Raw genomic sequence first — 18616 nt, 5'->3', positions numbered from 1 at the left:
GCGCAAAGTTCGTAGCTGCATGATGAGCAGATGCTACCCAGGCTATAGTGGTGATGATATCAATAAGGTCTTTTGGTGTTTTTAGATTTGGCCACCATGGTTCTTCAGATTTGTCTCCATGACCCACTGTTCGAATATCTGTCCACCATGCTTGGAGCTCTTGGTCAGACTCTATGATGTGTGGGCTTGGATAGTAATGATTGACATACTCTGTGACCCACTGATTGATGGAATAAGATCATTGGGAAGTGCCTGTAAATCAAACTGCCATAGCTTATCATATGCCACGGAGCTTAATTCCATTGAGTACTTATTAGTAGAGAATGAGATTTCAATGACCCCATTTGCACTGATAAGCACTTGACGTGCCAGAGAGTTGATTTCCATAGTATATCTCAAATGTGGATTCAATAATCTATAGATTGGATGCATGATGCTAAGGTTCCTGTTTGTTGCAATAACGAAGGGTTCTGCAGCACAGTGAGTTCTTAACCTATAAAAATGGACGGTTTACAAGTACTAAGTTAGCATCACTTAAGACTAACTAAACTTGTCGTACAATCTAATTGGTGGAAACATAAGATGTTGAATATACGGAAGAGAATGAATGATAATATGATTGTACTCACCAATGGCTTACAAGTTCATGATAACCAGAATCATGGGAGAGAACATGAGCTTTAGCAAGCCTCCAAAGCCAGAGATTGGTTGAATGAGAAGCAGGGGTGAAGACTTGCTTCCACTGGGGTTTGCCATCCATAGCTGGTCTAGTGAGCTCAATAGCTATTGGCTTCAATATGCCTTGTGTGGTTAGGAAGAATAGTGTCCGTGATCCATATAGTGTGGTTCCCTTAATCTCTCTCACTTTGCTTACATATGGTAGGAACAAATCATGGTAGTCTAACATGAACAACTTCTTCTCTTTAATGGCCTGCATGTATTCAAATTAAGCAATTTTTAAGCAAAATTCGTTCTAAATTTGGTATTGTCATTGATGCTTTGGTACCTCCTCAACTGTGTCGTAACCAATTATCTGCGGCTGGATGACTTCTCTGATGAAAGCTGATTCTGGTGGACCATATATTTGGGGTTCTAGATTACTTCTCAAAGGCCATTCCTACATAATGAATATACCAAGAAGAAAACATTGAATGTTTCTTGAGCGTTGATAGATGACATTGTTAAAGTAGTAAACAAAATATTTGTAGCAACTCTTACCTTGACCAATTGGATGCTGTACGGGTTGACGCCTGCCAAAGTCTCCCTAGCAAATTCCTCATCTGATAACCAAAAGAATTTGTCCCCTGCAATACCAAAAAAATCATAATCATTCATAGAGAATTTGCATTGTCTGGTATCTTCTAGATCTAGGGTCAACCACTTGAACTTTGGCTCACTAAATTAACCCGAGTTCCCTCTAAAGGTTACACATACAATCTTTGATTCCCCCTTCCGTCATAGATATAAAACAATTCTAGAGTTTCCATCTTATGTAAGAACCCGCACCGCTAATTAAGGAAATTAATTAGATAATTATGAGATAATTTCATAATTGACCCTAATAATTATTATGAGGTTTTAATAATTATAATAAGTGAGTAATAATGTTGAAATTCGCTTTTCTGAATAAAAGTGCAGATACCGGTATGCTACTCGGTATAAATGCGTACCGATGAAGTATCCCGAAAAATTATAATAAGTGCATGAATATTCCTGGAATAATATATAGGACTTGTAAAACAAGTTTCAAGTTAAAATAATGAGAACTGGTGCCGGAACTGATACTGGCTATGGAAAAGCGCGTACCAAAAAGGTGCTGCGAAAAATAAAATAAAAATATGACAAATCCTAGAAAAATGAGTAGGTTAAGAATCCCAAGTTTGAGATTAAAATGATAAGCGTAGCTATTATTGTTAATACTGTGTGTTTAATTTTAAGTGAGCTATAAATACTCACTTTGGCCCAAAACCCTAGGCATTTGTTTATTGCTACGAGAGCGGAGGCTGACCAGAATTCCACTGTTCCATTGCCACCTTCTCTTCACCATTCCTTTGCTTTCTCTCCATTGTAGCCCTCTTGAGACCATTGTTCCTCTTGAGTTCTTTATAGGGACTCCTTGTGTGGGTGTGCTTGAACCTTTAGAGAGTGAAAAGTTCTCCATTTCTGAGTGGTAGCCACTGTCATAGGGTGATTTTGGGGCTGAGTTGGTGTGTTCTTGTGGTGAGAGTCTTGTCCTTGACTTTGAAGGCTTCAAGAAGCCATTTTGAAGGGGAAAGGTGTAACCTTGTTATTCATTTTCGTGCACCTATAAGGACAGAACCTTAGAGCTGAGTTTGGAGCTCCAAGCCACTTCATTTTCGGATTTTTAAGACTTGGAAGGTATACCTTGATCACACTTTGTCTTTTGATGATTTTAAGCTTGTTTAATCGGTTAAAAAGTAAAACTTTGATCAATTGAATAAATGAATGTGTTTCTGAGTCCCTAACATGCATATGAACATCTGTTTTTGGAGTTCTTGGACTCCAAATCGAGTTTGGATCATTGGAGGTCAATTATACCTTTAAAACTCAGTTTTCTGCATTTTTTCGAAGAAGTATTCGAATACTTTTCGGGCAGTAATCAAATACTTCGCGAGACAACAGCGACCTAGTTTAGTAATATTGTAATATCTCGAGCTTCAGAGCTCTAAATTGAGTGATATTTGGACCTATGTGAAGATAACACATAGGGATACAACCCTATAAATTTTTAGATCCATTGGATAAGTGGATTTCTCTCAGTGTATGTTTAAAGTCGAGACCCTATTGCTGGAAATTCAGCTTGTTGTAGGAAATTTGCAAAAGTCATAACCGGAGTTATACAACTCCGATTGAGGCATAAAATATGTCGTTGGAAAGCTTGAGATGTCTAGTTTAACATAGTAAAATCTTAGAGTATTTGGTAAAGATTTGAAATGGTATTTTTAATCTGGTAGTCGAATACTCCTTGCAGGAGTATGAGAATACTTTTTTGGGAAGAAAAGTATTCGGATACCTTTGAAGAAGTATTCGAATACTAAAAAAATTCGAATACAGTGAGGTTTGGTATTCGGATACTGTGGTATTTGGATACTGGGGGGGAAAATTATTCGGATACTTGGTAGTATTCGAATACTTAAATGAAAGTAATCAAATACTTTCAGGAGAGCTGGAGTATTCGAATACAACTCGTGGAGTATTCGAATACCTCCTGCAGAAACAACATGAAATGACTTAAAATGAGATGAAAAGCCTTAATCACTTAATGTAACCTTGAGCAATGGTTATTGATTATTAACTACTGTATAAACAGATTGTGATTGTGCTGATTGTGGGCTTGAGCTAGTGTGAGCTCTTGGTTTGGATGTATTGCTTAAGAGGTAAGTTTTTGTGTCCTCGGTTTAGCCACTGTTGGTTCCACCATTTTTCCATGGGGAGTTGGTTGTATGCATGATGTGTTTTCATGTACTGTTTTCGTGAAATGCTAATGAGTTGTTAAGTGCAATTGTTTATGATATGTATGTGGTGTTACGGGTGCAGCGAATGGCTAGTACCGTGTGGGTTTAGATGGATTCCTATACTCTCTGATCAGTAGAATTGTTATAACACACATGACATGATTATATGCTGCATTGCACTACTTTGAGAACTTATACTGTTAACTGCTTTTGAACTTATATTGCACATGTAAGTGAGCTTGGGGTGGAAGATCCTTGAGGACCCCTTGTCTTACTGAGATTTCTTTTTAGAGATCTCACCCCACGTTTGGGGCACCATTTCAGGTTCAGGTAATGCTGGGGTTGAGACCTCAAGCGGCAAGAGGCCAGAGCTTAGTTGATTTTTATGCTGTTATGCTGATTATATTGGATGCTGGATTATGTCTGCTGCTATTTGTTGATTAGCTTTGATTATGTTGTTGCTATTGAGACTTTGTTGGCTTTGTTGCCTTATTTGGTGAGCATGGGGATTGTCCATGCCGCATTGATTTGACTATGTCTTGGTTTAGATTCGAGTTGTAATAATATATCAGGATTATGTCCGGACTACGTGTCGTAGTTTCACTCCGCCACTAGTCGACCACCACCCACCACTATCACAAGGTAGCCAACCCCCAACCACAAACACAAAACATTAACCACTAACATTAACAATTAGTTAAGACTTCTTTTTAAAAATTTATTTGGGGAAGATATATATATTTTTAGATGTTTTCGTAAGTTAATTTGAGGGTGAGCCTTGAAGCAATGGTAAGGTTGCTCCTTGTGATCAGAAGGTCATGAGTTCGATTTTGAAAAATTATGATGGGTTTATCCTTACAAGTTGGGGAACCTTGTGCACCGGGATCTCCCCGTTATTTTTGTAAGATAATTTATATATTTTAATTAATATATTTTATTTACAATTATGACTTCTAGAATTTTTTGAGTAACTTAAAATGAGAATGGTTGTATAAATAAGTCAAAAAAAATAATTTTAAAAATATATGAAATTATGTTATAAAAGGATAATTTTGATTAATTATACATATTAAATTATTTGATTCGCCTCAAGTACCGAATATGATAAAAGTATTCTATTAGACTGCTTACGTATTATGAATCAAATATGAAATAAGATATATGAGCTTTTTATAGGTATATTCTTTCCTGTTTTTATTTCATTCTCTTATTGAATCTTTCTTTATCATATCATGTGCACGAACTAAACTCCTTAAAATCAAATGTTAGCCCAACAGTGGCCTTGGTGTTGTCGATATTTTATGTCCAAAGGACTACTACAGTGTGAGAAGGGTTTTAACAGATTATGAACGAATGTTAAGCCTTAACATAAGTTCCTAACCATTTAGGAAAAATAGTCCTTGACATTACTAATTTTAAGATTTATAGGCCCAAAAAATAATTATTTTTTCTCAACATGCAATTATTTGTTATTGGTAGTGTGCATTTAGATGAGAACTTTGTACACAATTTAGGATTCGAACCTAGAACCTAAGGGAAGAATAATAAAATGCAAGCTATCGACTAAAGCACATTACTTTATTAGTTATCAAATTATTTATATTTATTACATATATTTATATAAATTCAAATTAACTTGTTCAATCAGCAACTCACTAATTCAACCAATGACTTATTGACATATTACTGATTACACAACCAAGTCAACGACCGACCCAGGTCATTGCCTTGTAGAGTTTATTGGACTCAGATAAGTTATAAAGCAAGTAATGCAATAAGCAGTTCGGGTAGTATCAAATTTAAACATAAGCATTTTTCATACAGTTATGAAGGTACTTACTTTTAATTGCTTCTGGGGTATCAAAGCGCAAAAGGTTCTCGCTATCATCAGCGCAGCCTTGATCAACTTGGAAATGATTCTTTGGAGCAATGTTAACCCAGAGGCTTTAGGAGGTGGCAAATAAAATCCTTCTTTGTAGAGCGTGTCTATGTCTTCGAAGCTTACAAATCCAAGATTTTGGTCACTGAGAATTGCATCTAATGATTCTAAAATTGCACTAAGTCCTGAGGACACTGTGGTCGTTGTAAACTGTGTCTGCTTTATCTCAGCAAAAGCCTCGTCACGTGGAACATAAAAGCTGGAACTTCTTGTTTCAGATGATGGGTCTGTATAACAAAATAAAATAAAATAAAAAAAGCAACCATTGAGCGATGAGTGAGAGAGAGAAAGGTGATCATGGAAAGAATCATGGCAAATCAAGTGAAGAACTTGACATTCTTCAAAGAAGTAATAAGAGGAATAAAGGTGAGGGAGATCAGTTTTCAAATGATGTATCTATGATACCTAGACATGAAGGTTGGATGGAAGATGAGAATGGCCAACGTTCAACCTGGAGGGAAATTCTGATGCGTCATAATGGAGAAGATGATGAATGGGAAGGAGAGGCGTCTGCCGAGGAAGACTTAGATGGGGAGGAACCTGCTGAGGAGGAGGATGTCAACCATGGAGGAATTAAGATGTGGGAGGAAGATGATGGGCGTACTTATTTTAGTTGCACCAAAAGAGCAAGGAAGAGAATGAGGAAACCTTGGGAGAAAGCTCTGATTGTTAAACTCCTTGGGAAAAAATTGGGGTGGAGTTTATGAAGAAAAAAATAAATGTCTTATGGGCTAGAAAAGGCAAAATCAATGTCACTGATATTGGTAATGACTTTTTCGTAGTCCAGTTTAGTGAGAAAGATGATCTCAATTTTGCGTTGAACGGTGGTCCATGGATTGTTTTGGGTCATTATTTATCGTTGAGGAAGTGGGAACCAACTTTCAGACCTAATAGTGCTGGAATTGCTAAGATTGCTGCTTGGATTCGTCTACCGGATATTCCCATTGAATTCTATGATGAAGCTTTTTTTAGAAGGATTGGAAACTGGTTAGGCAAGATGATCAAGGTAGACAGCAATACAAATGCTCATGTAAGAGGACGGTTTGCAAGAATATGTGTGGAACTGGACCTATCTCAGCCATTAAAGGGTGATTATGTTCTGGAAGGATTTACCAAACAAATTGAGTATGAAGGATTAGGGCTCATTTGTTTTGGTTGTGGGAAATATGGACATAGCACCGAGAATTGTTCAGCTGCTCCAAAGCAACGCAGTTCATCCGATATTCATAATGACGATCAAATTCATCAAGAGGAACCTGGCAACTCAGAATTCCATCGAAGTAAAGGATTGGGACCTTGGATGGTTGTTAATCGTCAACGCAGGAGCCGGCAACCTCCTCAGACGGCCGGTGCAGTCCAGCCAGGCGCTGGTTCAAAAACGTTACAAAGGAATAATGATAAGAGAGTTATGACCAGCGATAATCATGGAGATAATCATGGTGATAAGAGAGTTATGACCAGCGATAATCATGGTAATCATGGTAATAAGGGAGTTATGACCAGCGATAATCATGGTAATCATGGTAATAAGGGAGTTATGACCAGCGATAATCATGGAGATAATCATGGTGATAAGGAGGAAATTACGCAATCACGGTTTGCAATCTTAACAGCTGGACCTATTAATGAGGAGGATCATAATCAAATAATTAATTCTGTTACTCCTCATATGGGGGCCCCTCAGTTTGAAATTCCTCAGAAAATATGGACTAAATCCAAAAAGTCCAAAGATACCCCTAGGACTAAATCAACGGTTCCTACTATGCATGCGGCTCATTCTTCAAGCACGGGTAAGAGGTGTCCAGTCCAGAGTGAAAATCGTGAAGATCATACTCCCGTTCCACCATCTCCATCAATTGCTACTCCCATGGCGGTTAGTCCTATGCAAACAAATCAACATGATCAGGAAAATGGGATGAAAACAGATAGCACTTTGAACCAGAATCAAGAGCAGTTATATGACACATTTCATAAAACTGGTCCTGATATATCAGTTGACAACAGCAGCGACATCCAAAATCCTGAAACCTCAACCATCTCTACGTGCATGGAGGTGGACAGAGTTCACCAGGAAGATATTTCAAGAATGAAGGATGCAAGAACCTTGGAGTCTTGCGTTCAACATAGTTTTTAATGAATTTATTCTTCTGGAACTGTAGGGGAGCAGTGAAACCCCAGTTTCAAAATTCGCTTTTTCTGTTTACTAGGAAATATAAGCCTAGTATTGTAGTGATTCTAGAACCTCGGTGTAGTGGTCAAAAAGCTTCTGACATTATCCGAAAATCTGGGTTTAAGCATGCTTTTGTTCAAGAGGCAGAAGGTTACTCAGGGGGTATTTGGATCCTCTGGAATGATGAGACGGGTCTCGTTGAAATTATTAATCACACAAAACAGTTTGTTCATTTTAAAGTTCAGAATTTTCATGTTCCTTCCTTTTCTTGCACGGCAGTTTATGCGAGTCCTAGGGAAGAAAATAGAAAGGAGCTATGGGATGATCTGCTAAACATTAGTCTCCATTGTAATGGGCCGTGGTTGGTGGCTGGGGATTTTAATGAAATAGCAAATCGGGATGAGAAGAAAGGTGGCTGTAGAGTTAACTTAAACAGATGTTCCAATTTTGCAAATGTTCTTCATAATTGCAAGCTGCTGGATCTTGGAGGATCAGGTCCTTGGTTTACATGGAAGGGTCCGAAGTTTCTTCATCTTGATCGTGTTTTTAAGAGGCTGGACCGAGCCTGTGCTAATGCAAGTTGGAAGACTACCTTTACTGATGCTGGCGTTAAGGTACTTCCACGGATTTATTCTGATCATAGTCCCATTTTGGTCTACTTGTCTAACTTGGACACAGGTTGGAAAAATCGTCCCTTTCGCTTTGAGATTGCTTGGATGGAGCATTATAACTTTACTCAGTTTCTGGCTAGGAGCTGGAATGTTGTGAAAGACACTAGAACGAATCTGCATGATCTGACTCCAAATTTAAAAAGATGGAACAAGATAGTCTTTGGCAACATTTTCAATAGGAAGACTAACCTATTGCATAGTATTGCAGAAATTCAGAATCATGTTGATTATCATACCAACTTATCTCTCCAATCTAGAGAAAAGGAGGTTAGGAAGGACCTTGATGCGGTTCTCATACAAGAAGAGATCTTATGGTTTCAAAAAGCCAGGGTGAAATGGATAAATGATGGGGATAGAAACACCAAATTCTATCACATTAAAACAGCTACTCGAAGAAGTTCGAATAGGATTCTTGAGTTAAAAAATTCTGATGGGATTTGGGTGAAGGAAGCTAGACAACTTCATCAATTGGTAACAGATTTCTATAGCAACTTGTTTAGTGAGGAAGTCCTTAATCGTGATTGGGTGAAATCAAAGACTACTTGGCCCCTTCTGCACGATGATCTGCTATCTAATTTGACTCGTAATCTTTCGGATGACGAAATTTCAAAGCTGTTTTTAGTATCAATGGGTCAAAAGCTCCAGGGGAAGATGGTTTTCCAGCTGCCTTTTTTCATAAGAATTGGAGTCTTATTAAGACTAATGTTATTAAGGATGTTAACATGATGTTTCAGAATCCCAATCTGATTCACCTTGTGAACTCGACTCTTCTGGTCCTCATTCCAAAAGTAAAGAGACCTGAAAGTGCTAAGCAGCTCAGACCAATCTCTTTGTGCAATGTCATTTATAAAATCCTCAGTAAAATTCTGGTTAACAGAATGAAGCCCCTAATGGAAGAGATGGTGTCTCCCTTCCAAGCTAGTTTTGTTCCTAAACGACATATCCAGGACAACATCATCATCACCCAAGAGCTGATCCATTCAATGCGTAGAATGAGAGGAAGAAAGTGTTTCATGGCAATTAAAATCGACTTGGAAAAGGCTTATGATATGTTAAATTGGGAGTTTGTTCGTAAAATTTTGGATGAAATTCAAATCCCACACTGGTTCACAAATATTATCATGCATTGTATCAACTCTGATAAGGTCTCAGTGCTTTGGAATGGAGCCATTGCAGGTGACTTCCTTCCTTCAAGAGGAGTTCGTCAGGGTGATCCTTTATCTCCCTACATTTTTGTTCTAGCTATGGAAAAATTGTCTCATCTCATTCAAGATGCGGTTGACAATAAGAGATGGAAGCCAATCTCCGTGGGATCAAAAGGTCCTAAGATAGCCCATCTGATGTTTGCTGATGATTTGATGTTGTTTGCAGAAGCTTCTCTAGATCAAATCAAAGTTATAGTGGATTGCTTGGAGACTTTTAGTTCAATGTCTGGCCTAAAGGTTAGTATTCCGAAATCTAGTATTTTTTTCTCGAAAAATACAGATGCTCACATTGCAGATGATATCACAAATGTGTGTGGCTTCAAGCAAACTCACAATATAGGGAGATATCTTGGGTCCATGATGAAACATGGTCGAGTAACCAAAGACCATTATGCTGATGTTGTTGCAAGAATTAGGCACAAGTTATCTGGTTGGAGTAACCAGGTCTTATCTTTTGCCGGTCGAATTACACTTTCCAACTCCGTTATTTCAGCAACTCCTATATTTCAAATGCAACACAGTCTGCTTCCTGTAGCCATTTGTGATGAAATAGAGAAGTTGCAGCGTGCCTTTATTTGGGGTGATAAAAATGGTCAAAGGAGATCTCATCTGGTTGCATGGGATAATATTTGCAAGCCTAAGAGCATGGGTGGCTTAGGGGTGATTAACCTTCGTGTCCAAAATATGGCTTTCTTTCACAAGCTTGCATGGACGATACTTACTTCGCCCGATTCGTTGTGGGTTCGAGTTGTAACAAGTAAATATAAGAGAGGTTTGGATCTTCGGAGGGAAGTAAACCATAAAGCATATGACTCATACTTCTGGAAAAATCTGTGTAGTGTTTGGCCATCTTTTCTTCAAGCAATGCAATGGGAGATTGGAGACGGTAATGATGCATTATTTTGGACAGACAATTGGTTGGGTTTAACTGAGTGTCTTGCCTCTCTGGCTACTCGTACTCCAACTGGTTTGGAGTTGAATCTCCCTGTTAGTGCCTTCGTGAACAGCAATACTGGTCAATGGAACTTTCCCTATATTCGTCAATATCTCAATGATCAAGTTGTTGCAAGGATCCAAGCTGCTCTCATTCCTAGCGCATCGGATGGAAATGACCGCATTATTTGGAGAAATCAAAAGGTTGGCTGCTCTTTAGTTAAAACCGCGTATTATAACATGCTTGGTTTCCCTCTCATGCCGTTGAAAAATTCTTGGACTACCATATGGAAATGGCATGGGCCTCAACGTGTTAAATCTTGTATGTGGATCATAATGCATGGTCGCCTTCTTACTAAAGACCGCACATCTAGATGGAGTGGGGAATCTGGTCATTGTAAAATATGTCCTGGTGAGTTGGAAACAAACCTCCATGTTCTAAGAGATTGTAAGCATGCTAGAAGTGTTTGGAATTCTCTGGTTTCAGCTAATCGGCAAAGCTTATTCTACAGCTTGGATCTTAGAGATTGGGTTGAAAATAATATCTCAAAAGCTTGGAATCAAAGTAATTCAGATGATTGGCGTGATGTCTTTTTTATCTCTTGTTGGTTCATTTGGGGATGGAGGAACAAAAGTGTCCATGATACTAACTTCAAGCATCCAACCCATGGAACGCACATAATTGCTATGTATATAGAGGAAGTTCGTAACTGCATGGGTAGGAAGGCTATGGCTACTACTAGCATTCATCCAACTCGTATGAGTTTATGGAAACCTCCAAGGTTAAATTGGGTGAAGATTAATATTGATGGGGCAGTTGAAAGGAATACTGAGGTGGCTGCTTGTGGTGGGATTATCAGATCTGATGATGGCTCTTGGTTGGGAGGCTTTGAGTATCATATTGGTGCTTGCACTCCTTTAATGGCGGAGCTTTGGGGAACTCTAAAAGGTCTGGAATTGGTTTGGCAACTGGGATTTAAGAAGGTGGAACTAGAAGGAGATGCTTCTGAAGTATTCTCTTTGCTTGCTGATTGCAATGCAGCTTGTCAGCCTCGTATAGTGGCTAAGATACAAGCACTCATCGGTCAGGATTGGGAGGTAACGCTTTCTCATATTCCAAGAGAAGTTAATTCCTGTGCTGATTGGTTAGCCAAGTCTGCTCTTCACAAAGATACTGGATTCTGGAGTCATAGAGTTATGCCGTTTCACCTTGCTCAGTTATTTGATCACGATCTTCAGGGAATCTCCTCTTGTAGGGGTATAGACCCTGGATAGTTATTTTTTGTTTCTGGTTGTTAGTTTGTTTTTGTTTGGGGCTTCGCCCCTTAATGTTATCAAAAAAAAAAAAAAAAAAAAATAAAAATAAAATAAAAAGCAAATTGTAAACTTATTTGTTCAAAACTTTAAATCTATTCCACCATAAATAATACTAAAAAAAGTAAAAATAGAAATTGATTAAAACTACTAATTAATTAGTTTGAAATAAAATTTTACTCTTGATCCATATTACGGGTCTTACTGGCTCTAGAAAGTTAGGGCCAATGCGACCTCAATTCAAAATACAAATCACCATATATACTGAGGCTTATCCAACATAGAAGTTGTGTGTTATGTAAACACTATTGAAAAATCCTATCCATAAATATAGAATTACACATTATTGGTATACACTTTTGAATCCTAGCCTCTCATTATCAATTTGCACACCCCCACCCCCAACTCCTTTCGCTTAATTCAAGGATCTTGCATAGTGCATTAGTGATATATCACTCTCGCGTTCTTTTCCGCTATAGATATTGCCTATCACTAGATCCTACTTTAAATACGATCCCTTTCCAATAGAACAATCTCATCTTAGCTGAAAACTCAAATTTTTTAAGGAAAAAGAGTTATTTTGTATCTTGAAGCACAAAAAAATTATAAAAAAATTCAATGAATATAAATGTATTATATCATAATTTTTCTAAAATTAATATAATTAATGAAATATTTAAGGAACGAGGGTTAATGAAATATTTTTATCATTTTATCCTTTTTTTTAAATTAATATAATTATTATATTTTACAAATTAAATTAAATTTAAAATTTCTAACAAAATTATTTATGTATTTTTCACAACACCAAAAACGATCATATTTTCGAAGAAATTTCTACGTTGCAAACGATGAAAATTTTGTCGAAAAGCGACAGAATTTTTCAACCGATAAATTTTTTTACAAAAATAAATTTTCTATCGAAATTTACAACGAAAATTAGTTTCTATCAAAAGTTTTGACGAAAATGATTTCCTCCATCAAATGTTTTAAACGAAAAAAAAATTCCGTCAAAATTTTGACAAAATGTTTTTTGTTCAAAATTTCGATGGAAATGTTTTCTGACGAAAATTTCGACAGAAGTTGTTTTGTTAGAAATTCTGTGAGAAATGTTTCATTCGAAACTTAGATTCTGTAAAAGATGTTGACAGAATATTTTTACCATCAAAATATTTTGTCGAAATATTTTTCGTCAAAATTTTTTACGGCAATAATTTCTGTCGAATTTTTTTGACAGAAATGCGTTCCGTTGAAAATTTTGATGGAAATGTCTTTTATCAAAAAACTTGACGGAAATATTTTTCATTGAAAATTTTCGATGAAAATGTGTTTCGTTAAAAATTTCGACAGAATTTTTTTTGCCAAAAAGTTTAACGAAAAATGTTTCCGTAAATAACTTTCGCAGAATTTAAATTCTGTTAAGAATTTGACGAATTTTTTTTCGTTAACAATTTTTGATAGAAATGTGTTTCGTTGAAAATTTTGATGGAAATATTTTTTGTCAAATTTTTTGATAAATATGTTTTTTGTGAAATATTTTGACAAAATTTAGATTCCGTAAAGATTTTTGTCATAAAAAAATTTCCGTCAAAATTTTTTGCAGACATATTTTTAGTCACAAATTTTGATGGAAATATTTTCCATCAAAAAATTTGACGTAATTATTTTACGTCAAAATCTTTCGATGGAAATGTGTCGTCAAAATTTAGGACAGAAATATTTCGTTAAAAGTTTAGACGGAATTTAGATTCTATCAATAATTTGGACTGAATTTTTTTTTCCGTTCAAAATTTATGTTAGTGATTATGACAAAATCTGGTTCTGTCTCTAATTCCGTCTTTAGTTTTGACGAAATTTTTTTGACATATATAATTTTCATAAAAAATTTCATAACTATTTTTTGACGAAATATTTTTCGACAATAAATTCTGTCAGTATTTGAGAATTTTCTAATAATAGCGCATTTAAAAATGATTCACAATTATGTAGTTTTAACATTTTAATGCTAAGGGTAGATAAGTAATTTTCAATATTTTTCCCCTCAAACCCTCTAAATGGAGAGAACTTTGATTTTGAGAAGGAGAGTTTTGGAGGGTTTATTAAAAACCCCCAATTCCTTCTCCTCATTTTTTTTAACTCACAAACAAGGGAAGGGCTTCCTAAACCCTCCCTTCCGCTCCTAAAACCATCTCACAAGCCTTATTCTACTTTGGTTTTACAAGTTGGAACTTATGATTTCCTATAGATTACCCAAACCTCTAACAACCAACCTATTTCTATTATTAGCTTAGAACCACTTCAAACTTAAATCGAACACAAAACCTCTTTAATATACTTTATATATTTAATATTATCATATATAATATAACATTGGTTGTAGTTCAGTATGTACACTCAGCAATATACCTTTTTTTTGAAAAACGGTATAGATGTAGTTTTTTTTTTGGGGAAAAACTACTCCATCTCAATGGCATACTGCTGAGTGTATATGCTGAATTACAACCAATGTTATTATATATGATAACATTAAATTTATATATTATGGACAACTAAAAATAGTCATATGAACCAATGACCTGTTTCAGAGTGCTTTCGACCAGTACGACACCGTCTTGGATATGGATGATGTTTGGTGCCACCAAGAACAGGTCTTTTGAGGTCAATATTGGAATCAGGATCCCCAAGATCGTTGTACATATCATAGTCATATATTCTGTCAGAGCTCTTGCGCTCTCCTTCTCCATTCCCTCTCAGCAGGACCAGCTCTTCTTCTCTCAGCCTTCTTATTCCACTTGGTGTTTGTGATGGCAAGTACGACTGTTCCATGCATAGGTTAGTTAACCACAAGAACACTATCCAGTCAATGATTATAAAAACAAAATGAATAAACTCATACAAAATTTGTCGATGTGAAAGAGACAAACAAGTACAACGAAGGATATTGTTTACTTTGGAGGTGAAGAATGTGAAGAAATCAAAAGAAAATGATTCATTGTTAAAAGAATAAAAAAATGTTTTCTCTATTATTGTAATCTTTGGTTGCAGAATTTTGCAGTTGATATTGAAATTTTTATCATTTTCCTGTACGTATAAAGAAAGAAAAAGAAATAGTGCATGGAAAAAAAAAGCTATATCATTGTGAGAAACATATATATTTTTCTAAAATTAAAGATATTTAATAACTTTCTTAATCATTGTGCAAAATGTCAAATGGTTTTGAAATGAATAGGTAAATTAATTAAATTACCAAAAAAAAAAAAGTAACTTCAAATGGGATATTATGATTCAGACCTTATTAGTAAAGAAGACTCTCTTTATAGGACAATCATGCTTGGGCTGAATCCATGAATCACAAGTAAGGTGCACAGGACCATCAGCGAAGCCATCAAGGACTATACTCTTTAGAAACACCTCCTCGTGGTGCTCATTCTCAACTAAAACAGCACCCACACTCTCGAAGTCTGCTGGTATCTCAAATGTGGTCTCATACAGCTCCTCATTCTCTTTGCTCTGTGTCTTATGTACATTTCCTTTTATTGTATTTCTCTCTGACTTTGTTTCTTTCATAGGAAACAAAGGTACGGGGAAAAAGAACACAAGAATAAAATAAAATAAAAGTGGAAATTTTAAGATTTTTACCAAGAGATATATATTAAAAAAAACTTGTAGAATTATTCAATGATTACTGATTTAGTTTTAATACAAATGTGAGCATAAAAGTTTTTATCCCTAGCACTCTATCATATATTTGCAATTTAGTCCTTCAAACCCTTCCCAAAATTGATACTAAGGAAGATCGAATACATGTTCTCACACTCACCTGCTCAGCTCCTATGCACTAATTGAGCTACCATTTCTTTGCGGTGGTATTTTCTAATTATGGTAACTAGTTGTCATTTATTTGTTGTTAATTACATAACATATGTTTAAAATTATATTATAACTAACACCCAAAGAAGTGATTGACATTTCACTTTACTTAAACAAGGTTCGAATCAAAGCAAATTTCTACTGATAGACAAGGTTTATTTTATTGGTATACCCTGTTAGAGCTCAAAAAAGCCTTGTGATGAAGTGATATGTCAAAAACTTCCCTAAAAATGTGAAAATGATGTTAAAAAAAATCAAAATATAATTACGATTGAGGTAAAACATTATAAAAATTCATAGTTGAAGAAATCATGCGATATATTAGAACAAATTTATAAATATTGACTTATATATTTATATTTTAACCTTTAAATCTTAAATTGTTTTAAAAAAGTTATTATCAAAGAGAATTAATTTTACAAAATATAGAATTATATACTTTACTATATATATTAATTTTTAATAGAGAAACGTAAACACAAACACACACACATATATATTATTAAAGGAAATATAATTTTTCATATTGTATGAGATAATTTTGTCTTACGCACACAAAAAAGTGGGTGTAATTCACTTGTTTTCTTTCTTTCTTTTCTCCTTAGTGAATCTCATCCATTTTTTTTATATGTGCACGAGATAAAATTATCTCATATAATATGATAAACTATATTCCTATTATTAAAACACATTTTAAGCACTATTTTTTTATTTTTTTTATAAATTTAATTGTATTTTGATATTACAATTTTAAGTTTTGAAAAAAAAATAGTTGGATAATATTAATTTAATTTTATATCAATTAAATTCTACTCAAAACCAAATCTTCGGCATGAACACAATTCAATCTTAACAATTTAGTGCATATTTATATCAAGTTATTTTAGGCCAATAATCGTTTTAATTATAAATTGCCTTTAATAAATTTCTAGTGCTATGATGGCCCAATTGGGGAACAAGGGTCAGGGATTCACATTAACGTGACAAGGGATCATGAGAACAACGAAGCAAAGAAATCAAACTTACTTGGATCAAGCTCGTCGCTAACAAGCTCCAAAGCAAGTGTTTTTCCAACCCATTCTTCGATCGCATCAACAACTCTAGTAACAAGACTCGTTAGGAGTCCCTCACTACTTTGCTTCACCGTCACAAAGGCCTTAACTTTCTTACTTTTGGTGTTGGTGTCGTCACTGCTTCCTGCCATCACAGCTTTCATGCACCGAGACACACTGCTTATGTGAACCTTTTTCTGTCCCCGAGTATTTGGGATAGAGAGTGTACACTGGTTCAAGAACAAAACCAATATGGCAATCATGAGTATCGTTCCTACGTATATATAAGGGGAAAGATGCACTTTTAATGATAAACGATTGGTGAATATGTTGATTAGTCAGCATCGTGATGTTCTTAATTTCTGCTAACGTCTTCGGATAACCTTTGTGCCACGGTATTGCATTTATTTGGGACATTGACGGTACTCCCTCTTTCTTAGTATAATATACCTGTACGTCAGGAGGTGTAAATTTTTTTGTTGGAAAAGTCTTGCACCAAAGTAGCTACTTAGGTAGCAACTTTGGGTTGAATGTGAAGGCTTGACCAGTCACCTAAGACTTGACACGTGTCTCATTTATAGTAACTGAATACTTCGATGATTATAGTGTCATGGTAGTTTGAAAAAAAAATTGCATTCCAAACATTCAAATATATATTATATTGAGAAAGAAGACAGTACGGTCAATTTTCATATTTATTTGGACAGTAGGGATCAATCCCGCGGTCTAATCATTTGAAGGAGAGCCATTCAATATTTTAATATTTTTATCAACGACAAACAAGAATGCTTAAACGCAAATAAAGACTAAAATTTATTTGAAGTTGCTTAGGAGAACCTTCTTCTTACTTGCATGAGGAGACCAAAACCGAATTTTTTGTTAAGAAAATAATTTTACATGTAATTTTATAAAAAATAAAATAATAATTTGACTTTAAAATTATGTGTTCTTTCTTTTAATTTACTAAAGAAAAGTGTCCTTTCTCTTTTGCACTTGTAAAAATTTACACATGCATTTGTCATATACTATCACGCAAGTCATTTAATTACAATTTAATACAGTACAACTTTTTTGAAAGGTCCAAATTATCCACCTGATGAAATAATTTGTCGGTGTATCTTTTTCAAATTTAATAGTTGTTGAGCTGGGTTAGGGTTGGCTCAAAAAATAAATGAGCTAGAAATTTCAACCCAACCCGACTCGAGTCAAGTTAAGGTTGGATTGCGGATTGGCTCGAAAAAAATGAAAAAATAAAATAAAATTCATTGATGCTATAACTTCTAATTTTTTCCCCTAAATTATTAATTCATTCAATACAAAGACATTATACATATAAACCATAGAAAATTCCTTTTGCATTTGGACTTGGACTTATTGGCAGTTGGCACCACATTCACACGTCACACATACTATAAAAAAGTTCTTTAATGCACGATTTTGGACTTATTGGCAGTTGCATGGTATATTTGTTTGGGTCTTTTTAATTGGGATTTTAGGTTCTAGCTTTCCACTTTACCTTCATTAATTTTTATACTTTTATATTAAAAAAAAAACCATAACCCGAGAGCCAACCCGTTTGACCGTGGGTTGGCTCGATTTTTTTCGAGCTAAAACGAGTCGGGCTGACTCGAGTTACTAACTCATTTTCCCTAACCCAACCCAGCTCATTTTAGTCGAGTTACGAGCCAACCCGATGGTTTGGCTCATTTTTGCCAAGCCTAGCGGGGAGCTTATGGGCGGAAGAGACAGCTATTTATGGGAAATTTTGTCAATACGGGGAGTACCGAATTTGGTACTCTCTTTTATTAAAAAGGGAATTTTTTTTTTTCATTTTAACCCTTATTATTTTTTATTTTTTTTATATTTTTTATATTTCCCTTTTAAGTCCTGAAAACTTTCCCCTTATGGTAAGAATGTAGGTACAATTGTTGTCCCAAAAGTTTTCTCCTATTTATGAACTAAGTGAATAACAACATTAAATAAGTT

General features: G+C 35.3%; 1 pseudogene; it reads right to left on the bottom strand.

Annotated features, from left to right (window-relative positions):
- Positions 1–625: 625 nt before the first annotated feature.
- Positions 626–16794, bottom strand: LOC133293257 (linoleate 13S-lipoxygenase 2-1, chloroplastic-like; annotated as a pseudogene).
- Positions 16795–18616: the final 1822 nt, after the last annotated feature.

This window comes from Gastrolobium bilobum, unplaced genomic scaffold, assembly GCF_033153095.1.
Source record: "Gastrolobium bilobum isolate Gb01-03AN ecotype WA unplaced genomic scaffold, APGP_CSIRO_Gbil_v1 utg15716, whole genome shotgun sequence".
Lineage (NCBI taxonomy): Eukaryota > Viridiplantae > Streptophyta > Magnoliopsida > Fabales > Fabaceae > Gastrolobium > Gastrolobium bilobum.
This window is presented reverse-complemented; position numbering and strand designations above follow the sequence as displayed.